Source organism: Aphis gossypii, chromosome 2 (genome assembly GCF_020184175.1).
Source record: "Aphis gossypii isolate Hap1 chromosome 2, ASM2018417v2, whole genome shotgun sequence".
In the NCBI taxonomy this organism is placed as follows: Eukaryota; Metazoa; Arthropoda; class Insecta; order Hemiptera; family Aphididae; genus Aphis; species Aphis gossypii.
Window position 1 is genome coordinate 38,265,117 of NC_065531.1, and position 24,220 is coordinate 38,289,336.

At 28.1% G+C, this 24,220-nt stretch overlaps 1 protein-coding gene across 1 annotated transcript in view; it reads right to left on the bottom strand.

Moving 5' to 3' along the window:
- Positions 1–23,599, bottom strand: part of LOC114131324 (leucine-rich repeat-containing protein 24) — a 94,527-nt gene extending 70,928 nt beyond the window's left edge. The window contains exon 1 of the mRNA XM_050198953.1: positions 23,240–23,599. The gene's annotated coding sequence lies outside the window, so the exon portion shown is untranslated. The remainder of the gene's footprint in view (positions 1–23,239) is intronic.
- Positions 23,600–24,220: the final 621 nt, after the last annotated feature.

The following is a 24,220-nucleotide window of genomic DNA, read 5'->3' on the forward strand; positions in this document are numbered from 1 at the left end:
CACTAAATGTTTATATTAGTGTTATATATATACACAGTTAAATTTTCAAAATATTTTAGTATATGCGGTAAACTGAAGATTTTTCGATAAAAAAAAATATAAGATAATCTACCTATTATAGATATGGCAGGATGAATATTGAAATTTTCTTGCATTTTGCGCCAATTATGATGTAATTAATATTATGTTCAATTAAATTTAGACTAAGCAGTGGCGGTTGTATGTGTGTGAAATTTCAACCAATTTTGAAAACAGTGTTATTCCATTATATAATTTCGACGCATTTTTCCTCGATCCCGATCCTATGTCTACGTGCGTGTAACGTTCACCACAGTGGTCGTTATACTGCTGCAACGACCCCAGAGGAAATCAATTTCAAGAAACACCCTCGGCTAGCGTTGTTGGTTTTTCGACAACCCTTCGTATAGTGTGCGTACACACACACAAACTAAATCCCACAATCGCGTGTACATACATTAACCCCGTGCATCGTCGCGACCGGGTGTATGAAACTACTACAACTATAATATATAGGTACTCGGGAGGTCAAGGTCGGCGACGACAGTAACCGTACGTGACCACAATAGTACATATCATACATGACTCGATATTAAATATACTCACTACGATATGCGTTGTACATGCAAACTGCAACGACGACGACGGGTGACGACGAAGAAAAATATATAATATAAATATTAAATAACAACGAAATCGATAATTCTATAAGTAGACGAATTACATGTTATATTTATACGCGTAAACATTATGTTACAGTATAAAGGTGCCTCTACACTCTATATCGTATCATCCACAATTGTATAATACGCCGTGTTAAAATCCAAACGTGTTTTAATTAGCTAAATGATGTGGTAATCTTTTTAAATATACCATAATATGTTACATGCAGGTTCTACCGTAAAGTTGAAAAGTATTCAATTTTAAAACGTATATACGGTTACAGTGATCAAATGGTTATCAAATACCGTACTACTGCTAATAAAATGTTGAAAATGTGATTATAGGTTATAGTTAATCTCTAACTAGGTTTTAAATAATATATCTTCTAAGATAACGTGATCAAATATAACAACCCAACAAATTATAGACAACAGCACGGTGTACTTTATACTACTACTGCGGTTGTGTATTTAGCAACTATGCAAGTACAGAACGTGCTATCTGTGACAAATCCAATTATTGAATTAAAAGCTTCAGATTCTATGTTTGGCTTTAGGGAAATTAATAAATTCGTGTCGGATTTTACGAGTTTTATTTAAATAATATAGTTCGCAGTGTTAAAATTCTACACCTGTAATATTATAAAATATATACACACGGTTTTAAACTAGCAGAACTAAGCGAAAATATGATCCAGGTGGAATAATGTCTATTCAACTTTATACTTGTTATTGTAGTATAGATAGAGATCAATAAATTGTTTTCATCTTTGTTAAATTAGTTTTTCTTTTATACTCAATTTATTTTAAAATTATTAAATTATATTCCAGTCCCCCTTAATAAGATAATGTTGATAAATTAATTTATCTATATGGTTTAACACGAATATATTACATTAATAATATTTGCTAATGGGTATTTAGTGTTAAGATTTTTATTTTTTACTGATAAAACTCGGAATTCCCTAATAGTGGACAATGTAATAAAAACAACAGGTGTATCGAACGAAATCTAAAAATGTGACATAGAAACTGTGGACAAACTTGTGACAAATTTCTAATTATTAATTTTAATATAATGATGACAGACGTTGGGCAATTTAACTTGATATCCTAAAATAGTATTTGACAATGAAACATGTGTCTGTTATAATTATTACGTAATAATATTAGACTGAAAAATATTCATCTGCAACTAGTAAATAGCCGTCAAACGATATTTTTTAGCAGTACGCTATGTCATGAGCATAACATTTAGGCCTCAGCAGGTGGTAAAAATGTTGAAGCCAAGTCGAAAATTAAAAGGAAATCTTAGTTTAAATTATTTTTATTTCAATACAAATAATAATACCACCTATTTAATTTAAATTATAATAGGTACTATATTGAGTTATTGTTAATACTTAATACTACCATTAGTATAATTTTACTATTTGTATCCGGTGAGTACATCAATTAAGCTATGGGAATTACTCACGTAATTTATAATATAAGCATTAGTTTTTTCTATTTTATTCTAATATTAACAAACGATAGAGGGACCAAATGCATGATATTCTCTAAAATGAACACGGTTAGGACCAATGGCGTTTAGACATGACCCATGTTCCCTCACTAAAAAATGTTCTTCAAAATACGGTTCATTGACCACATTTTATAGCATTTTATTTTATATTGACTATATAGTATATCGAAATTATTACACTTAAATTAATAAATTATCAATGATAAATATTGATTGAAATAATTAAGTAAAATTAAAGGATTGTACATTGGTTATACCGTAGTACCTACCAATATGCTATTAGGTATGTTAACAATAAAAATATACGATACGTATCTATTCAATATACTATGTTAAAATAGATAACTTATAAATAGTTAGTCTATCTTTTTTTGTTCCTTAGTTTTAACTATCTTGAATCATAACTTATGATAAACTCTTAAGCATGAAAACTAGAATTCTAGTCTTAATAATGGCTTTATGCATACATATCTCAAATGTAGTTGTATTGAACTCTGAGGGTAATATATAGGGAAACTAGACTTAATATTTTAGAAATAATGTTCAAGCAAACGATGAAAACAAATATTTGCATACAACTAGCTTAACATGCGATATAAACAACTGTTAGGCTAAACAAACATGAATACATACAGAATTTACATCAAAAAATGGACTAAACCGACATTAAGTTATTCAGTGTTTTCCAATTTACATTAGTCATGTAGTTTTTATTGTCTTTGAAAAAGATATTTTAAAAACAATAATTGTGTTTTATTGAAGTGAATCGCCGGTAAAAAATGCATTCTAAGTAGTTTATACTTTATCGTAGAATAAAAATACTTTGTTATACGATGAAATAATAAAGATTGGGTGTCAATTAATAATAAAAATATGATGCGATAAAAATGATTAGGTAAAAGATAATTTTAAACATGTTATAAGAAATTTAAGTCATAGCTGATCATGACAATCACATTTATTATTTTAAGTTTTAGTTTAAATACACTGATATTTCTTTTTAGCGAATACCATAGATGAAATAAAATGTATATGTTACTAAGAAGTGCCATTTATTTGAAGAATTACTTTTCCTTAAAAAATGAAACACTGCTTAACAATATTACTGTTTGAATTTACAAAAATCTAAATAGTATAATATAACATATTTATGTTTAATTAAGATTTTCGGAAGTGTTTGAAATAAAGGGTTTCTAGAAATTCAACAGAAACTTAGCACGTTTAACAGTATCTCATATACAAATGATAAGTCCTAAAACGGAAAATGAAGATTAGCAACTTAATTAAGTGAATTTAAAAACGTCGAACGTACAACTAAGAAGAAGGTTACAGATACCTATCAAGTTAAATTGAGTTAAATTAGACAGAATCTTACATGCTTAATAAAACTAATAGATTTATACAGAAATAAACCAAGATAATAACGTAGGAGAATTAACGACAAAATAATGGGATATAATCGTTTATATTATATTAAGTATTAATATAAGTAATAAAGGTTATACTTAGAAAAAATAAAATCTTGATTGAAATAAGTTCGAGATAAATTTTAAAGAATAACTTTTGACAATAAATATTTAAAAAAAACTAAGTTTATTCTAATTTGGACTTTTAATCTTCATACAATATTAAACTAATAATATTTTGAGACAACGGTGACGTGCATATATGTTATATATATATATAAATTTATATAAAATAAACCATATCGACAAATATGATTAATATAGAAAGTCTTAAATCTTTTGTTCTATAATTATTGATGAATCTATATGAAAATTGAAAAAACTAAAATAGACTATTAAATTTTATTCTTAGTAAACCCGACTTAATCAAGCGTATCTAGAAGATTTAATTTATACCATTTTTACAACACGAAAACTAGGTTCAAAACCTTTTCAGGGCTTCCGGTTATTTGAAGATCCGGTCAAACAGATATGCTTGGATATTGCGTGGTGTTCAACAATATTACAATATACGTACAAGTAATTTTAAACATGTTAGGATATTTTTTTACAATATTACGTGATAATGACCGATAGAAAAGTAAGACCTTGGTTATATCAACGTATATGTTTTTATAAGACAATTGCCCTAAGTTTTAATCATATGCGTATTCTATAATGTAATTATATTATTAGCACCAAAACAACATTTTTAAAGAATTAATTTTTAAGTGTTTGAAAAAAAAAACGAAAGCGTTATTTTAACGTAGGTAATAAGTAATGGCTATTGATTCTTAAATCTTATACATAAAATGGTATGAAATATAAAATAAAATAAACAAGTTTTTACCTAATTTTTAAAAGCAAATGCCGTTCTTTATTTATTATAATATACATTATACATGTTAGTAACAAAGTATAATAATTTTAGTTAATTATAATTTATAACCCAACGTTTTGATATTAAAAAATAATATACGGGGTTTTACATAATAAATCATTTAATTTTTTTCATTTATCTGTCAATTGCATATTAATGTTAGTTAGAAACCTAAAATTACAGCGTATGTGTGTATTAGTCAAGGATTACCGTATGGTTAATGTAATCAGCAACGCGTATTAGTAACAAAAGCAAGACTTGCAACAACATTTCACCTCTTGTGTACCTTGAAGGGAATAAATTCGAAAGCACTTTTTAATTTCACGGTTTGGCTACAATATTTCAATAATAATATACAAGAGTAATTTTTTTTTATAGCGAGAATACGATGAATTATACAAAAATTCTTTGAGTTACAGTGGAGAAGTGGCGACTATAATCTTTATTGTATACTGATGCAAATTAGATTGTTTTTTTTTTATTTATGTATACTGTATTCGGTAATACCATTTAATTTTTATTTTGTTGAGAACTTTTTTTAAGGGTCAAAAAAAACGTGGAACATACCAAAAATATTAATTTAACGGGCAATAATAACAATTATTATGCTCAATTTCTTTTAATATATTTCAATGACTAAATTTCAATAACACATTTTAAATAATATTAAATGTATAATATAATTTATGGAATTTGGAAACCGTTTGGTTAAATTATAATTAGGGTATTTAAAAATAGTGTATTTATTTAATACATAGAAATGTCATGTTTCATCAATTATAGTAAGAAACTAAGAAAACATATGTATGAATAAAATTATAAATTTCATCATAATGCAATATTATTATTACTATTTTATTTTATTAAAAAAATTCTTCAGAAGTGATAAATTATAAATTATGTGAGTTATTTTCCGTAGAAAGCTAAATAATTCAACGTACAAGGCATATTAATGTATAGTATACATTGTATACCTAACAAAGTTCGCTATTTGAGAATAAATAGACTGCACGTTAGACACATTCAGCTTTATAATATTTTTATATATTGTGTTATTGTTGAAATAAAATTTTCCTTTACAAATATTTTTTTTTTTTTGTAAATGATTTTAAAACATTTTAAAAGTTAAATTTATGGACTATAATCATAGCCCACATCTTATTTTATTCTGAGTTGAATATCTTTAACTATTCTTTTAGTTACCTATATAATAATCTGATAGTGATAAAATATAACAATAATGAAAACGATAACTTTCATATTTAATGTCCCGCACTCCCGCAGAGTCTTTGTGTGCTTTATGTAAAAAGATATACAAACAATGCCAACTATGAAATGTTTTATGCTAAATAAGTTAAAAGTTAATGATTAATTAAACAGGCAGATACGACATTCTACACTTCTTAAAATTGTTCATTTTATATGATTCATAAAAGTATTTAAGTCATTGTATACATCGTAAATCGCTATATTCCCGATATATATTATATATAATATATTATATTGTATTTTAACTGGATTTCTTAAATAGCTAGGTAGCATATTTTATTATTTTGTAACACAAAAATATAAGACAACCAAATATTAAAACTTAATAATTACTACGTATTTAAATAAATGTTTCCAATTATCAGTTTGCACCTATCAGCGAAACAAACATTTAGTACAGTGTACACCCACACCGACCCAAACATAAATTGTATTTTAACTTATAAAAGTTGTTTAAAAGTAAATAATATTGTTATTACTTATTAATGAGTAAATCTACTTAAACGTTTTATTTCGCTGTTATCTATAATATAGACTATTGCTAGCTGTAGTAATTACTACGAGTGCTTTTTCTTTCACTATATATATAGTCGAATTAAAATTTTTAAGAATAATTAAATTAGGTAAATAAATAATTTTAAATACAATAAAAAATAAATACTTTTTTTAGATTTTTAATACTTTTATACTAATAATAAACAAAAGGTACTTAGAAAACAACAAGGATCATGCTATTATTTTATGGAAGGGTTTTATTTTTAAAGTTTTAAACCTTATGATGGCGTGGTAGCTAACTACCCGTGTCCAGTAGTTCTGGTCACTTTAAAAAAAACGACCTTATGAGAAAAAGAGGTAAAACTAGTGAGGGAGAGACAGTGGGGTTAAAATTATTTATTTGAAGAATAGTAGTAAGTGGGAGAAGGGCACTAAACACAATTAACTACTATATTTCATTATACTAGGTGGCAGTAGCGTTTTCACCATTGTCTGAATAAATCAAATTTTCATTTTCGTAATGGTTTTGTTTTGACTTAACTCCAAAAACTTAAAAACCGTTTTCGATTCTGACACCAAAGAGGCAACAAATCAACCAGACAGCTATAAAGTGAATAGAAACGGATTTTTTTCCCTGTACACTTCTGGTGTTGACAATTATCATTTCTCAATAGGCAGAAAAAAAATTGTAGTGAAAATGATTGATTGCCTAGGCCCTAGGTCAATAAGTATTAAGCTAACTACATTTATTTGATACATACTACATGTGATATTTATTGAAAATAATCCTGATTAATAATTAAAGATTCCTGATTAAGAAAAGTATTGGTTTTACAATAATGAGTAGTATATTTTAAAACTCATTCGGCAATTATAAACTTATCTTGTATAATACAATTTTTCCCAAATATGTACTACAATTATTGATTGTAGCTTATACCTACAATATATACTTTTGTCATTTTATTTTATTTTCTTATTATTTTCTAATTCTTTAAGAACTGTGTAAAATTATCAAAAAAAAACTGTGGAAAATAAACGATAAAATGTTTAAAAATTAAAACCAATTTTAACGAAATTAATTCTACAATTCTGCAAAACTTATAATTTCCACTTTAAATTAGTACCGGTATTTAACAGTAATACGGTTAATCTAGTTATTGATAATACACATTTTCAATATAACGATATCGTAAAAATTATAGAAAATAGATTTTCTTATAATTTTGATATAATACATACGGTATACTTTTTGGTATTTCAGTATTATACTAATAATCATTCAAACATTATTAAACTATTAATAATTATAATTATAATAATCCAGTGTTTAATAAAACATCGTAAAACTTTCTAATATAGATGTAATATAATTTTTAAGAGAAAATTAGATTTTTTGGCTAAATATATATAACTAGGTACTTTAATATGTTGTAAATTAATTGTATTAAAATTTGTTATTTTTACTTTTAAAGCCTCATATGTATTTACTATTCTACTGACTATAATTAAAAATTCTAGAAAATCTTAAGTATATATTTATTTTTAGGAATAATGTTAATAAGAATACTGAAAACGCCAGTATAATTTATACATTGCAATACTCTAATCTAAATGTAGATTTTTATTTATTGATCAGTGATCACTATCCAATCTATCATGTCACCCGCTTAATAATATGCAAATTAATGAACATTCACGCCCAATAACCTATGTAACCAGTAACCACCGTCGTTTTGAGTTATATGCAGTAATAATTGTATAATATCTCTAGTTCAAATTTAAAATTTAACACATTCAATCGATCAAAATTCACTGAATACATTAAGAGCTGCGTTAATTATATCATATTAGATAGAATATTTTAAAACAATACAATATAAAGTATATATTTATTTATTTATTGTTAATCGATCACATGTAACTTGGTTGTAGGAAATAGAGCATTTTTAAAAGTATAAAAATGTTGTAAGGTTTTTAAAAATGTTAATGTACAATAATAATAATTCAAAATACTTATCATAAAATCTTCAAGCTCTAGTCAATAAATAATGGTCCAACAATATTTTGTTATCGTTCCTTAATCTAGGCTTGAGCATATAAATACTGAACATAAACATTTTAATAGTAGGTTTTTATTATTGACATATAGAAATACTAATTTTTTTCATCAGAGAATAATAGTTATTTTAAATTCACAATCTTAATCCTAATCAGCACAGCAAAATGGTTTCTACAATAAAAGGAAGTTAGTAAGATTACAAATCGTTTGTTTCGTAAGACAATCCCCTTATAATAATATAACTGATGGATTCGTGTATTGGTTCATTTCTCTGTTAGGTCTTATCGGTTTTCTGCAAATGACTGTGTGCAATAAGTCAAAGGCAAACACAAAAGAAACTGACTGAGAAGTCTTATTATTATGGCCTAGGGATAAATGTGTGCATTACCCCTCGACGCATACGGGAAATGACCACTGGGAAGGGGACTTATGAGTCACATCTGAACTTTGGAGGGTATATCGAATATAAAGGGTCTACTTGGGGTCTATCGTCGTTGTCTTGGTTTTATAGATGGGAATAAAATGTTCAAACTATTATAATATTATATGATGGCAAACAAACGCCGATACGTCCTTTGGGGGAACTATTGTTAAGTATTAATTTTGTTTGCCAAATCAATTTAAATTAGGTTATTATGTTAATTTGTTGATTTTCTTAATATATATACGAGTATATTAAATATTGATTAAAATTGAAAATCCTGCGTATATGTACATCTTGTACATAGGTTTAATATAGTTGTAAACAAATACTACCATTTATTTTTCTCGAACTGTGTAGTTTAACTAGGTATATGTAAATTGTATTGCTCGCAAAAATCGACAATTTTTTTGTACCGGTATTAACTATTGTTACACAAAAAAAAAGTAAACCATAAAAATATTTAAAAAATATTATGTTTATTGCTTGCCGTTTTTTTTATGACGGTCACGTTTAAAATGGTAATGTGCTCGTTGGTATGACTTTGCATGATCTGTTAACTTCGTGCTAACACGTACAATCATTGTCGGGGAGTATCATTCCCGTTTGAATAATAACGTTATTAACCATACAATTTGTCAAGACCCCCCATGTAGGACCAATAGTTGACAAATAACAAAAGAAGGAGATTACTATATAGTGTCAAGTATTTTGTTGTATAAAAATGTTTAATGAATAAGTTCATATAAACGCACCTATATAAACGTTGAAATATTATAATATTGGAAGTATATAATCATAGTCTAATAAGCTATAAATTCATCAAATTTTTAAAAATTTAAAAATTAACTTACAATAGCTATGTTAAATTTAAGATTGAGATATAATTAAATCTATAATATATTATTTGTTAATAACTATAATTACAAAAAAATAAATACATTATAAATTATTGAATATAATATAAAGATTTATATTACACACAATTAAAAAAAACTAAGACCTAACCTTTTTCAGGAAGGAAAAGAAATACGTTTAAGTGGTTGGTAAAATAACTGTTGTACAACTTGTTTTAACAACCTAGTTTTTATAAACAGAAAATATTTATTTCTAAAGATTATCATGGATGCATTGTGTTGTAATTATTTTGAGATACAATAGTATATTTTGATAGTAATCATGTAAGTAAAATTTATAAAAAAAAACATTAACTATTTTGAGTAAAAATATTTGTTTGTTGTGTATAAAAATACTATTAGTTGTACCTTAAACATTATTACAAATACGAGATAATAGGTAATATCGATTGTATATTTATTATTTTGTCAGTAACGCGCTAAAATTATTTCCCCCTAGATAGTACACCGGTAGTTCACCTACATAAGGTTATTAGGTATTATCGCATCGGACATCGGTGCCGGGTCCGATTTGAATCCGGGCAAAGCATAAAGAACACGTTTTTATGTGCGTTGTCCGCGCGTTATCCACTGACTTTACGACCACGGCTCCCTCTAGTTCTTCCGGCGTACAGGCAACAATAAACGAACAGAGCAGATAAGGAGTACCGAATATTGTATACAATGATACACACCCGTATTATATGTAGCAAGTTAAGCATTGAAATATTATATTAGAGGAAAATGCTCATACGGTACAGCTATATAATGCGCTGTCGATTTATCTAATCAAATTCAATACACATAAACGGTATACGTGAATGTTGTTTTTCTTTTCTTTATTCGATTAAGCGATTTTCGCTAGTGTTCCACACAACTTTTGACGACTCGCGTATTCACGTTGTACCTATACAGTATGCACGTGAGTAGAACGGTATAGTAGAGGGTCGGAAATGGAATCACGTATATCTGTAGCTACGGACGCCGTTATAGCTACCGAAATTGATAAATCATTTACCTAGGTCATAGGTTAATAATATTTAGCGATACTCTCAAGATATTACATTTTAGTTTGTATAGCTAACAGTCTTCTATATTTTAGATATTTACCAACGAAGGAAATTAAACACGGCGCTGTTTATGAGCAAACAACCTTAACAACCTAACAACAGCAATTTAAACATATAAATATACACGACGCACGCAATGTTATCATCTAAAAACACACTACACACGCATATCACTGTTGTTGCTGAACTTTCGTTATTATCTTAAGAGGACGCCACACCCGCGTGTGTTGTCTCTGTCTTACTTACATAATAGGTTGAACATTTTTCGTTCACAATAATTTTACTGTTATTTTTTAAATTTTAGTAATAGATCAATTATACAATTTAAAAGTAAGGTTTTTCATAGGCCAATTCAAAAATTTATATTGATATTTTTTTTTAATCATAAAGCAAGTTATGAGCATTTTAGAACTGAAAGAAATCGTTTGTAAATTTTAAAATAATCATAGCTTGCTTTAAATTTAAAATATCTATAAAATTCTCCGATAAACCCTATAAGGCCTAGAAAGTAGATAATAACTTTACCTTAAAATTAAATTCATATGATGTCAATTTACTCCAATAAAAAAAATGATTGAGTAAAATAAATTATTATAAACGTAAAATTTGATAGGTATGTAAAACTTTGTAAAACTCTTATGAGGCCACACGTGTTGTTATCTTTGTGTTACAAACCAATACGGTAATACGTACGTATATGAATTCAGATTAATAAAAGTAAAATAGTTACCTATTATTACAAAATAATGATAAAACACGAAATCTAAATTAAATTTTGATAAATCTATATTCTATAAATATAAATAATAAATGTAATTGATTCATAGATGGACGCTTTGAAAAGTGGAGTCACATAACATTAGAACGACATAGAGAGCAAAGCAGAACTTAAGTAAATAACTATTCAAATTTTTCGTTATTTTATTTTAATTTTATAACATTATTATACAAAGTAAATATTATTATTATCTAGGTATAAACGTAGACATGGTTTATTATACAGAATAAAATAATATGCTTGTGCCCTTGTACACTGTACAGAACCTTGGGTGGAACACTAGCATTTAAAACTATTGATATTTATTAATCTAATTACTAACTTAATTTAAAAGTTAATTATTAACTTAATTTTAATAACAATAGAAGATTTAATAGTTTAAAAGTTATAAAATGTCACTATTTATCCATATATCCAATTAATAAGGTCAATGTTAAAAACTGTATTTTTTCAACACTTCGTGGGTATATTATTATTTTTGGACTACATATATTTTTATGTACATATATTTACCTACGTACTTATAGTAATAAAAAAGGCAAAAAATAATAATAATCGTAAAAATGACACATATTAAATTTGTTACCTATGAATAAAACTCTAACATAATCAACTGTTTTATTTTTTTAATAATACATTCAGCTTGACTTGTAGATACTTGAACACAATTTGAAGTATATTTTATCATAGTAAATAAATTACAAGTTACAACCATGTATAAAAATCTCTTATTATTTTTATTTTACTTTATTAGTTTTGTTGGTTTCAGAATGAATAAATATATATTATCAAGAGAAACGAAAAACACGTTAACTAGAGAGGGATACCTACCTAAATAGCGTTGACAAACATTCCCATGGGCGTCGAATTCATATGGCATAACTGCACAAGTATAAAAAAAAATACTGTTATTAAAAATAAAAAAACCTGGTCATATTTCATCGCGTCCACTTGGTATTTGCAGTGACCATAATATGTGCCTATGATGATAATGCTTCTTGGGGGGATTTACGATCCTCCTCGTGTAAGGGGTTTAATGGACCGCTCGTCCCGTTAACTCCCTTGCCTAGTCCTGTGTGCAACAACCCCAAAAACCGTTTTAATTAGGGAAAGCACAGTAAAATTGTTGCATGGGTTTTAAGAGTATGCTTTTGGTTTCGACGTCCGTACCCTTAAATATGCCCCAACTGAGTATATATAAATACATATAAAATTGTTTGTCCACCGATCCAACGTACTTGGGATTAATGTTTTTACAACGTTCCTTAATTGGGCGATGAGCCCAGTCTATAAACAAAGCAAGTAGGCTTCAATAATGTTTTGAATAATAACATTTTCGTATTAATGTAAAATATTAACATTCACATGATTAATGTAAAATATATCTAGGTAAATGTAATAGGTACTGTATATTTATATTGTAGACGTAAATAATACAGCGAAGATCAATGTTCACATTTCTTTAATTTTTTTAGTAAATTTGAAACAAAAATAGGTACACTATATTTGTCGGTGATAATTTAAAAAAATCATGATAGGTACACTCACTTGAAGGATATTTTTAATATTGTTACATATCAGTATTAAAATGATTTTTGAAGTTTAAAATGAGCTTACTTATAGAAAAATTTTGTAATTTAAGACTTTTAAGAAGACTTTTAAAAAAATGAACTTTTTTTATTAAATACAAGTTACAAATAGATTTTTTTAACATTAAAACTTAACATTTTAACAAGGCTTTAAATTAGGTACATTTTTCTTCAAAAGTATTTTGAAATCTGTCAAAAGATATTTATTAACTTTTAAATTTACTTTTAAAATTATTAAATACAAAATAAGATTAATTCATTAGTAAATGAGCTTTTTTTGTCCAAAACACAATTATAATTCATCACATATTCTATAATCTATATATTTAGTTTTACTTTTAACAATGAAATATTATTTTTATTTTATTGACTTATTAGTTACTGTATTTATATATTATAACTTTTTGGTAGGATTCGATCACATTGTGTGTAATTATAAGGTATAACTATTGATTAGAAATTACATATACAAATGGCACCTATCCTAAATTGTTTTCCGGAAACTTACTTATAACTATTAAAATGAAATAATATATAGGTAATATCATATTAGTGGGAGGGGGGCACAAATAAAAAACTCAAATTAACTTTAAGCGAGAAGAGTAAAGCAAGAGGGGTTAATATTCTCAGTAATAAAAATTAAAAATACGGTGAATGGGTCTCGTGTGCCCCTCCCTGTTCCCTAAATATGCCTCTGGTCACGACTATTTGTAAATTTGTAATAATTTTTGTTATAAGGTAAAACTTAATAATATTTACTATTTATAAATGGTGATAGCTGATATAGTAAGTATATTATTATTCATTTATAACTATAATAGGTATACTACATTTATTTTAGCATAGTTTATTTTCACTTCTACAAATTTGATATCAAATACCTACTTTTTCCTTAATATTAAGTTTACTAAAAACTGTAGTAAATAACTAGTAGGATAAAGTATATCGTATATAATATGTTCTATTTTACGCGTGAATGAAACTGCAGAGACATCACGTCAACTACGTTCTCTTAATGATAAGATACCGTTCAACCTTTGTTATCATAAATCAATATAATTTTTGCTTAAAGAAAAAAAAATAATAATATGTATATTATGGAATATTCCTAAAAATAAATAAGAACTATCCAATAATAAACAACCCAATGGTTTTATATAACAGAATAATATTATAATATTATTACAATAGATTAGTAATACAAGAAAAATAATAAAAAGTCTTTTGATCGATAATGTCTATATATACAAGAGTATATACGACAGATCAAACCCCTACACTTAGAAAGCAGATCAGTGAAATTACTATAGCAAATGTAACCTATATATAAATATAAGCAATGAAAAATTATTTTAGAAAAAAAATATATGTTAAACCAATCGACTTACGATAGAGGTTATGCTAAAATTAGATCTTAATTTGTGTTTAGTAGACATTTTAGGATAGGAAATCTTTCATCGTTATCTTGGCAAATACTATTACACGAGGAGAAAGAAACTTTCTACAAAGCTGTTCTCCTATAAGCGTGAATTATTACCAAAGTTTCATAAGTACAGAACTTGAGTGAATATTTTTTAGTGTTACAAAGACCATTTATAAAAGGATGGGCCATTTCCTTACATTCAATGAGGATATATATATATATATATATTATATATATATATAGGTTTTTTTATGCAACCAAAAATCGTTGGATTAAATGTCTCAAAAACTTTCCATTTAATACATAAAACCAACAAGTTTTCGATCACTATCCAATAAGCATGTTACACTTCAACAGAAGCAATTTTTAATTGTCTATTATGTAAATTTCAAGAAGGTTTTTAAAAATATTAAATCTCAAATACTAATGAATATTAAAAAAGTTTAAGTTGTAAAAATCTATTTTATAGGTAAAACATTGTATTGAACAAATTATATATATATTTTTTAAATGTAATTTCTCAGTATAATATATTAAACATAAGTATATAAATAACTGAAAAGGCATAAAATGAAATAATAAAACTTCATTTAACTGTAGTATCTACTATAGTACCTAGTTATAGGTTAGGTAGGATTATAGCCTTGAATAAGTTGGGAAGTACCAACCTTTAACGTAATTCGTATAACGTATAAAACACCATCGCATGAATATGTATAACACTACGTAATAACTATAATGGGTAAATATAGGTATTGGTATGTATATTCGAGTTATAAGTATACTGTATATGGAGGGGTTATGGCATATCTACGTACCAATTCGAGTGTAAATATTCAAATTTGATTTTAGCTACAACTTTCAGATAATTTGGTGGGAGTATTTCAATTTTCAATGAGCTGATATAAAATTATTATATTTAGGCGTGTTTAAACTTTAAACTTTAAAGTATAATGTCAAATTGAAACATTCAGATGGCGAATTTATATAATAAATAATACTTATTGTAGCACTGTTTCGTAGAGGATTATCCCCTATCGTATCACACCTTATTTACCTATACTTCAGAAACAAATAAAAACACTATTGGTTTGTTCAATAATATTGATATGTTAACATTAAAAAAACTAAAAACCTATAAAAAGTCACTAAAACAAACAATATACATTATTTTATATTATTTATCAGAAATATAGTATCAACAATACATTCTCATACTTCAAATAACATAAATACAATTTAATAAGTTGTGTAATGCGCATTGAGTTAACGTGTTAACGTGTTCTAAACCATTAAACTAATCATCCTATAAACATATACGTATACGAGCGGGGACAATTCATTAATCGAAGAATATTTTTTTTGAACTAGGTTCCTATTACCATTTTTGAAAACATCCGTTTTATTTTACATAAATTGAAGTCATTGTAAAACAATTTTTTTTAAATGACGACATGCATTTAGATTCTGAGCGGAGTGATTACTGTATTGATTTTGCAATGATGTATGCATCTTTTCTGTACCTATGTCATCACCTTTTAAGCTACCTATAGTAAAAATGCTTAGATTTTAAAAAACGAGGGTATAGCAGATTAGATCTTCTGGGTATTTTTAAGGGTCAAAAGTAAAGCTTTCCTAAAAATAAATTTTATAATTGGGCAAAACAAAATTTTTTACGCAAATTAAATTTCGACAAAATCAATTTTGTTTTTTTATGGATATTAACCAATTACCGTATAGATAGGTACTTGACATTTTCACTAAATTTTTGTATTATAATTTTTATTGTATGATAACATTTTTTACTTTTTTTTGAGCAATTAATAACAATGAAAAATTTTCATCTTATTATTTTTTTTCTTTAAGTGTGGATAAAAAATTAGACACTGGACCAAAATTCTTAAAAATGTAATACAAAATATCACATAAATTATTCTTATATCTTTATAAAAATATCAAAAATACATAGGTACAGTTTTTTTATGCATTTTAAGTTCAAATTTGGACAATATTACTTATCTCAACGATAAACAACGATAATTATTTTGTTATAGGTAATTTAAAATATTCGTGGAAACTTAACACTGACGTATATTATATTATAGATTAACTATAATATGTGTATACATAAATAAGTAATAACAGTTTTTCATGTTTAGTAATTGTAGTAAAAAAATGAGAAAATTCCCCCCTACCCGGTCATTATTGTTAGTACTATAATACGAGGGTTTGGTACGGATTGCATTAGAGATGCATGATATTTTTTTACTACTCTACGCTCTTTCAGTTCGATAACATGACAAAGCCGGTTGATTGAACGACTCACATGCGTCTTGGACGAGTGGCGGTGACGACAATGGATGGGGAATTAAAACCTGCAGGAACATCCAACCGTTTCGATTAATTGAACTCGTGGCCTTAGGGGAAGAAAAGTATACGAATATAAAAAAAAATAATCCCATGCGAACCGATACAAATATATTAATTAGCCCATCAGTTGACAAATCGATTGTTCAATTTCTCTCATCACTTCGTATAAGTTTGTTATTGATATGATAGTATGAACAAATGTATAGGACAATTCGCTCAAACAGACACTGAATAATCTGCAATGGATAATTAATGCATTGTGTACCTACTGCAATTTACCGTTTCGGAGCCGAATATTATATTTTATTTCACAGTACATGGTGTTGGTATGCTTCATTGGCCAACAACAGACGTGAAAAATATGATATTTGCATTATTTACATACTTCATTAGATATGTAGCATTTTTTACACCTAATAGTCCTTTCACATCCCTCCCCTTTTTATTTATAAATTATTAATTAATAAAATGAGTAACTCAACACCATGCAATTATATCGAATACCATAAGACAGTATACAATCCTTTGAACATGAAAATACAGTACACTTATTTTTTTACGAAAATATAGTAAATATAAAACATGGAACCGTAGGAACTATAAGATATACGAAATTTATAAAGAATACGTCACTAGTAAGTGACGCATGTCGGCCACTGCAGGACGTACTTTGTTAGTTTTAGTATATTTATCAATGGCTTTAATAAAACGACTCGTAAAACGACTTTTGAAAATGTATAACTACATTTTTAAGGAAAATTCCTATTTTAATCAATACACCTAACATAATAACAATTCGAGTAACAATTATGTCATAGACCATTTGTTTAAAAAATATTCGATTGCAAAATAAAATTACAAGCAGCTACTTTTAAATTCGTAAATTTAATCAAACTTACTTAACCTTAACTTACAAAGATATTACAAATATATATATACATATATATATTTAATTGCTAACATTCTAGGTATTATAATAATTATATTTTAAATTAATCACCAACTGTTTTTATGTGAGTTAACGACAGACATAAAGAGTATTAAATTTTAACGATCCTTAAAAGTCACAATATACTGAAATTCAAGTTGACTTTTTGAAACTTAAGACTAAAAATTAAAAGAAATTCCCAAGTAATTTATGCACAATCTAGGTAAAATAAATAAACAAAATTTAAATCTATAAACTATCTCTGAAATTATTAAAGATATAGATAGGTACTACTTATTAACCTGTATATTATACGACTGACTATTAAATAATTATAAATAAACCCAAAGTAGTTATTTCAAGTAGGTAAGTAAATTTAGTAGTATATACATATATAATTAAAGCTTAGATGTAAGCTGTAAAAAAAAAATAAATAATTTAACAGTAAAAGTTAGTAAAAATCAGAATAAAAAAATATTAAGTTTTTACGAATTGTACGTATTTTCTATGTTTTTATTAAGTATACCTAACTTTATTGACACAATAATATTTTGTTTAGGTATATTGCGGAAGTATTTTTTATAGTTTTGAGTACAAAAACTAAAATAAGGTTAACAATAAAACCCAGTAAAAGTATATAGTTTGTATGTACTTACTATATTATATATTACAACAATGAACAATCAGTTCAACAGAAAACACAGCCCAAAATCGGTACAAATACTTTTAAACACATAATAGAAGTATTTTGAAACACATATAAAATATGTGTAGAAATATTAGAATAATAATACTCAATTCTCATATATATATTTATAATCTACAAGCAAAATTAACCATCAACATAAATTAAAAACATTTTAATTAATAATCAGATTTAGAACTAAATGGGAAACTAAATGTTAAAATTATTCCTAAGTTTTTATTATTTAACTGATAAAACACAGAATAGCACATATGCTAGCAGCTAGCATATATATAGCTAAATATATTAAAAAACAATTAGTAAGGGAATAAATACTTATACCTACTTAAAAACAATAATTATAAACATTTTACTCAAGAATTTTTTTTATAGATATTTTGTTTTAAAAATATACATTTTTATTTTGTATATATATATATTAGTGTTTTGTAATATTTTTACCAGAGTACTCGCCAAGGTCTCGGAAGAGGTACCTACTTACTATTTACACAACATCTATACTAATACTACATAAGGTAATTTACACACGAAAAATGTTCACTTCTATTATATTTTAAATAGTATACCTATTATAATATTTAATATAATTAAATTGATTTAAGTCTGTTATATATCCAGATACCGACTTATACTCTCGCTTACAGATCCTTTAATTTTACAATAGTAACAATAATTGATAATAATATAATACATCAAACGTTCCTTTAACTCCCCAATAATATTTGCTAAGGCTTGAACAAATATCTTTTGATTACGTTCAAAAATCAAAACGTGTTTTTTGATTATTTGCTTAGAGTACGTAGAAACAGCGTATGCATTTTTGTGCATTGTCCTCTATCAGACCTTCGAAAATATATTTTCACACAAACAAATGACAAAGAAGTATCCCCCTCACCAGACCAAACAGGGTAAAAGACGGTTAATAGATTTTTTTGTATTTATTTAAATAGTTACCCAAAGAATATTAACACAATAGAAAAAAATCGATGAGATAATATGTCAGATAGTTATTAAATTACAGATCCCGAAATAAATCTTACAACATATTATGTAATTTAGTTATTTTACTTTAAAGGATGTTATGTTTAAAATTCATAAACCAGTCGTTTTCAAAGAATAGATAATATATACCTACATAAACATGTGTTCTTATATAGGAAGGTACATATAAACACGTAGTGTATAACGTATTTCTATGGTCGACTGATTGTGTTTTGGTTAACATCACGCAAACGCCTCATAAGCAATATCATAAACAGTGTGAAAACGTTTACAAACCAGCTAGGTCAGCTATTCTTATGGACAGATTTTACAATATCCGCGAAATACACAGTACCTACATGTTACAGAATCAAAACATAAGTATTTTTTTTTTTTTTTTTTATTAAATGTTATAACAGCATTGACTTTTAAGATTATTAGCTCAAGACAGATAAATGACATATAATAAATATAGGTAGGTACCTATTGAATGCGGTTAGAGTACAACAGTAGAAGCAGAATTAACTAGTATATTTAATCTATGGTAGTAGTAGGTACCTATACATAATTAATAAAATACATATTTTAAATTGTACAGTTTTGTTTTCGAAAAAATGCCATACAATTATTATACAATGGGCATAACGGGCTAATATAATTCAATCTTATGTTTTACTTTTATAAGTACCGAACTTGAAAAATATTTTTAAGTATGTAATGGAAAAAATAAATAAACGAAGTCTTTTACCTAACTAAATTTTGACAATTTTTGAGTAAGTTGAAAGTTCCTCTGAGAATAAATGATGTATCGTTACATTCAAAATTCAAACATAAAGGAATTCTCTGGAATATCCGAGGGCATATCCTATCTCTAGAGACTACCCGTCAGTATCAGCACATTTTATAAGTACTTATTTTTTGTTAACGCACCACAATATAGGTAGGTACTACTAAAATAATTAAGAATATCAAACCAAGTAAAATGTAAGTACCAATTTAAATATAGTCAAAAATATAATAAATTTGAGTGTAAACAAAAAAAGTTGAGTAAAATATAACGTAAGTATATAATAATATATTTAGCGTGCAAAAAAACAGCAAATAACCTAGCAATAAATCTCTGTTAATAAGGTTTTTATACAAATGCATTCCTAAATAAATTTAAAAGATAATTATCGAGATAATTATGCAATATGCATTTGTGACTTTCCTGGCTTTTAAACGATAAAAACGTTTTTAAAAACACCTTCTCAAAAAATATGCAAGTTCATATCGCAACTTATAGTATAGTATACCTAATACTCATAAGTAGGTAAATTATTTTTTCGTAATTGTAATAGTAGATATTACTTAGTTTATTTAAGGATTTTTCTAGTTACGCCGTTATTTAAAAATAATACCTGAACAAACTCTTCAAATAGTTTTTATACTGATAATTTAATGTTTTACAATGAAAATTTTTAAATACCTAATTATTTTAAGATTTTGCGGTTTAAAAACAGGGGGTCGTATGTTAGGTTTGGCTCCCACAAAAGTGGGAAAAAAATGAAAAAACTTCTGTAATTCAAATTTATTTGATATGCCTACTTATACATACATATACATGTTAAATGTATGACACATTGCATAATTAAATGTTAAAACGGTTGGCATGTAAGACAATAATAATAATAATAATAATAATAGATAAGACAGATGATACAATATTATATTAAGCCATGCAAAACCATCTTATTAAATAGTGAACACTATATTATTATAACGCTACACCAAGATTGTTCTAACTTGAATAAAGTATAAGTTGGGTAGGTAAGTGCATGGGCCATTCGTAAAAAACCAAGATTAGCGATATTTTTGTTCTAAAATTAAATACCTTATTTATATTTTAGATCTCCGTTCAATTATTATTTGTGTCAATATTGTGATAAAAATTTAAGTTGACAAACATTTACGTGCACGCGTACTATATTACCCACCAGTCAATACGAACAATTAAGTACTAAAATAACTAATAAATATCTATTATCAAACATACAAATTGAAATAACTTGCCTACAAAATATTGCCGAAACTGTTATTTATCTTTCAGTACGTGTATTTGTTGTGAGTTATGCCTTGATATTTTTTTCATATAGTATTTGTAATCCCATAAAACAACTAACCCAACGTCGCCGAACCTCCCAATTCAAAATAGCGATGAGTACGCGGTACGACATAACGCTACGCGCGCGCGTGCGTGACATTATTTTATGATTCTATTGCTATTAATAAACGATAGATTTAATTTTAGAGCGGTGCGCAGACGGAATAACTATTAAAGAGAAATACCTAATAATGTGTTTGAATGTCATAAAGTGTAGTCGATAAGACGTATAATCAAGGCTTATCAAATTCATTAGAAAGCGGGTATTAAATCCGAGAAAACTGATTCGTTTTTAGAGAATCCTGATAAGACAGACGTCACAATATACACTTCATTATACCTAAACCTAATAATAGTTAATAGGTAATGTAAAGATTTATTCTAGCTGTAATATTATACTTCCTAATATTTTAAGTTACCAAACCCACTACACAGTCACACCCCACCAAAATATTTACTTAATTTTTAAATTTAAAAAAACAGTTCGTAGAAACTATAGATAATCAAAGACAATCGGCGGCGATTATCGATATTCATAAAATCAATTATTCCGTAGGTAGCAAATGTAAATATAAGCAAGAACAATATGCAGCCGAGCTTGTTGTTAACTAAAGACGTCAATAAATAAGCTATTTTCGTTTTAGCCGTTTTAGGTAATACCATAAATCATTATTATTTTTTTTTTTACCAACTACCAAGTAATAGAGTAAATAGATTTAGTGTTATTTCTAATGCATTTCTAAGAATTCAGCAGAATGAATTATTCATATTTTACATACTTCTCGGGTACACACAACATTCGTTAAGTCGACTGCACATGTCACATCGCCTACTTCTCAATTAGTGCACCGCTGTACAGCCTGTACCTAAGCCTGACGTTACAATAACCAATGACGACGATAATATTCATTATTCAACAAAAAGAAAAACTATCTGACGTCAATCACAAAAATGCTCAGTAATAATACTATAATCGTTCGTCGTTCCGCGGCAAAGGCCAGACTTCGTGTAAAAAACGGTGGTTTTTCGGTTGGTGTCTGTTTACCGTATAGCTGCGGTACCTACCGATCCAAGTGATATGGCGGGGACAGGTGTTCGGATCGCGGATAGGTACCGGAGCGCACAACGACATCACAACCGTCGTTATATTTAAAATTTAAATTATTATCATTGTTATTATTTAGTTTTTCGAAACGAGTATGGTAGTAAAATTACAACGGTAACGACGAAGTACGTCGGCGTAACGAGCCGCCGACTACACGGACGTGGCGTGACGACGGCACCGATTCATGGCGTAAGGTAACCCGCGTCTGTTCGACCAAGGTTACCCCGTCACCGGTATCGGGGCGACCTTAATAATAATACGCGCCGAGTAAAAGTGAGTGTGACGAGTGAGCGCAAGTCGCGTTTCGGCTACGAAATCGTACCGATTGGCCGATTTTAACGGGACGTGATCGCCGCTAAAATATATCGTGCGACACGTCAATCACGCGATGTCGTCGTCGTGCCGTGAAAAAATACGACGGCAACAGTAACACAATAATTTGAACATAGGTGTCTAACCCGTCGGGTACTCACCGGCTTTGGCGGGAAATTCGTCCGGAGAGTCGAGACACTCGCGGTTTTCGTCGTATCCGTTGTGCGGCAAACGTCGACGTCGACGCGCGCGATTCCCACGGCGACGGCAGCGTGTTTCGGGAAAACACGAAAAACAATTCCAAAAAAAATAAATTACCAAACCTCACGAGAAAATTTTATATTTACACGGACCGCACAATTCCACAACAATGCACAGCGACGAATCGGACGCACATGGGTTACTCGATGGAAACGAAAAACGATCGCACGCACGGACGGACGCAATAACACGCGATGGCACGTGGAGGGCGGCGATAACCGTTAACGACGGTGGTGCCGGACGAACTGCCGTCGCGCGCTCACGAACCGACTCGGCGCGGTTAACCGGCCGGCCGGTGTCGTGTCGGTCGCCGTCGACGGCGCGTTTATTGCCGGTGGGTGGCATCGCGGCGGCGGCGGCGGTCGCGGTGGGTGCGCGGCGGTCGGGATCGGCGATCTCGCTCGCTCACTCGCTTCTCTCGCTCGTCGCTCGCACAAACGGTTACGCTCACTCGACGTTCACACTCGGTCGCTCTCTGTCGCTCCACCGTCGCAGTAGTGCCACAACACGCACGCGCACGTGCGACCGTACGACGTCGCCGAAAAGACGGTTTTTTCAAAGTGTTTCCAACGCCGCGGGCATGCGACTTCCTTCGGCGCGTTTCGTTTCGTCCGATTTAATAACATTAGTTATTAGTATATATTGTATAAAATATGCAAGGGCAGTTCCCAGGGTTTCCCTATAATAACAACTATTATTCCCCAATTCTTGGTATAATAACAATTTTAAATAATGAAAATGAATGTAAGCCATTATAAAGTATAGTTTAAACTGTTTGAAGCGTTAAATACATCGGGTGTTCGCCTCTGTATATGAGATTCAAATTGTGTGATAAGAAATGATGTATTAATTCAATGAATAATTTTTTCAAACTTAAGAGC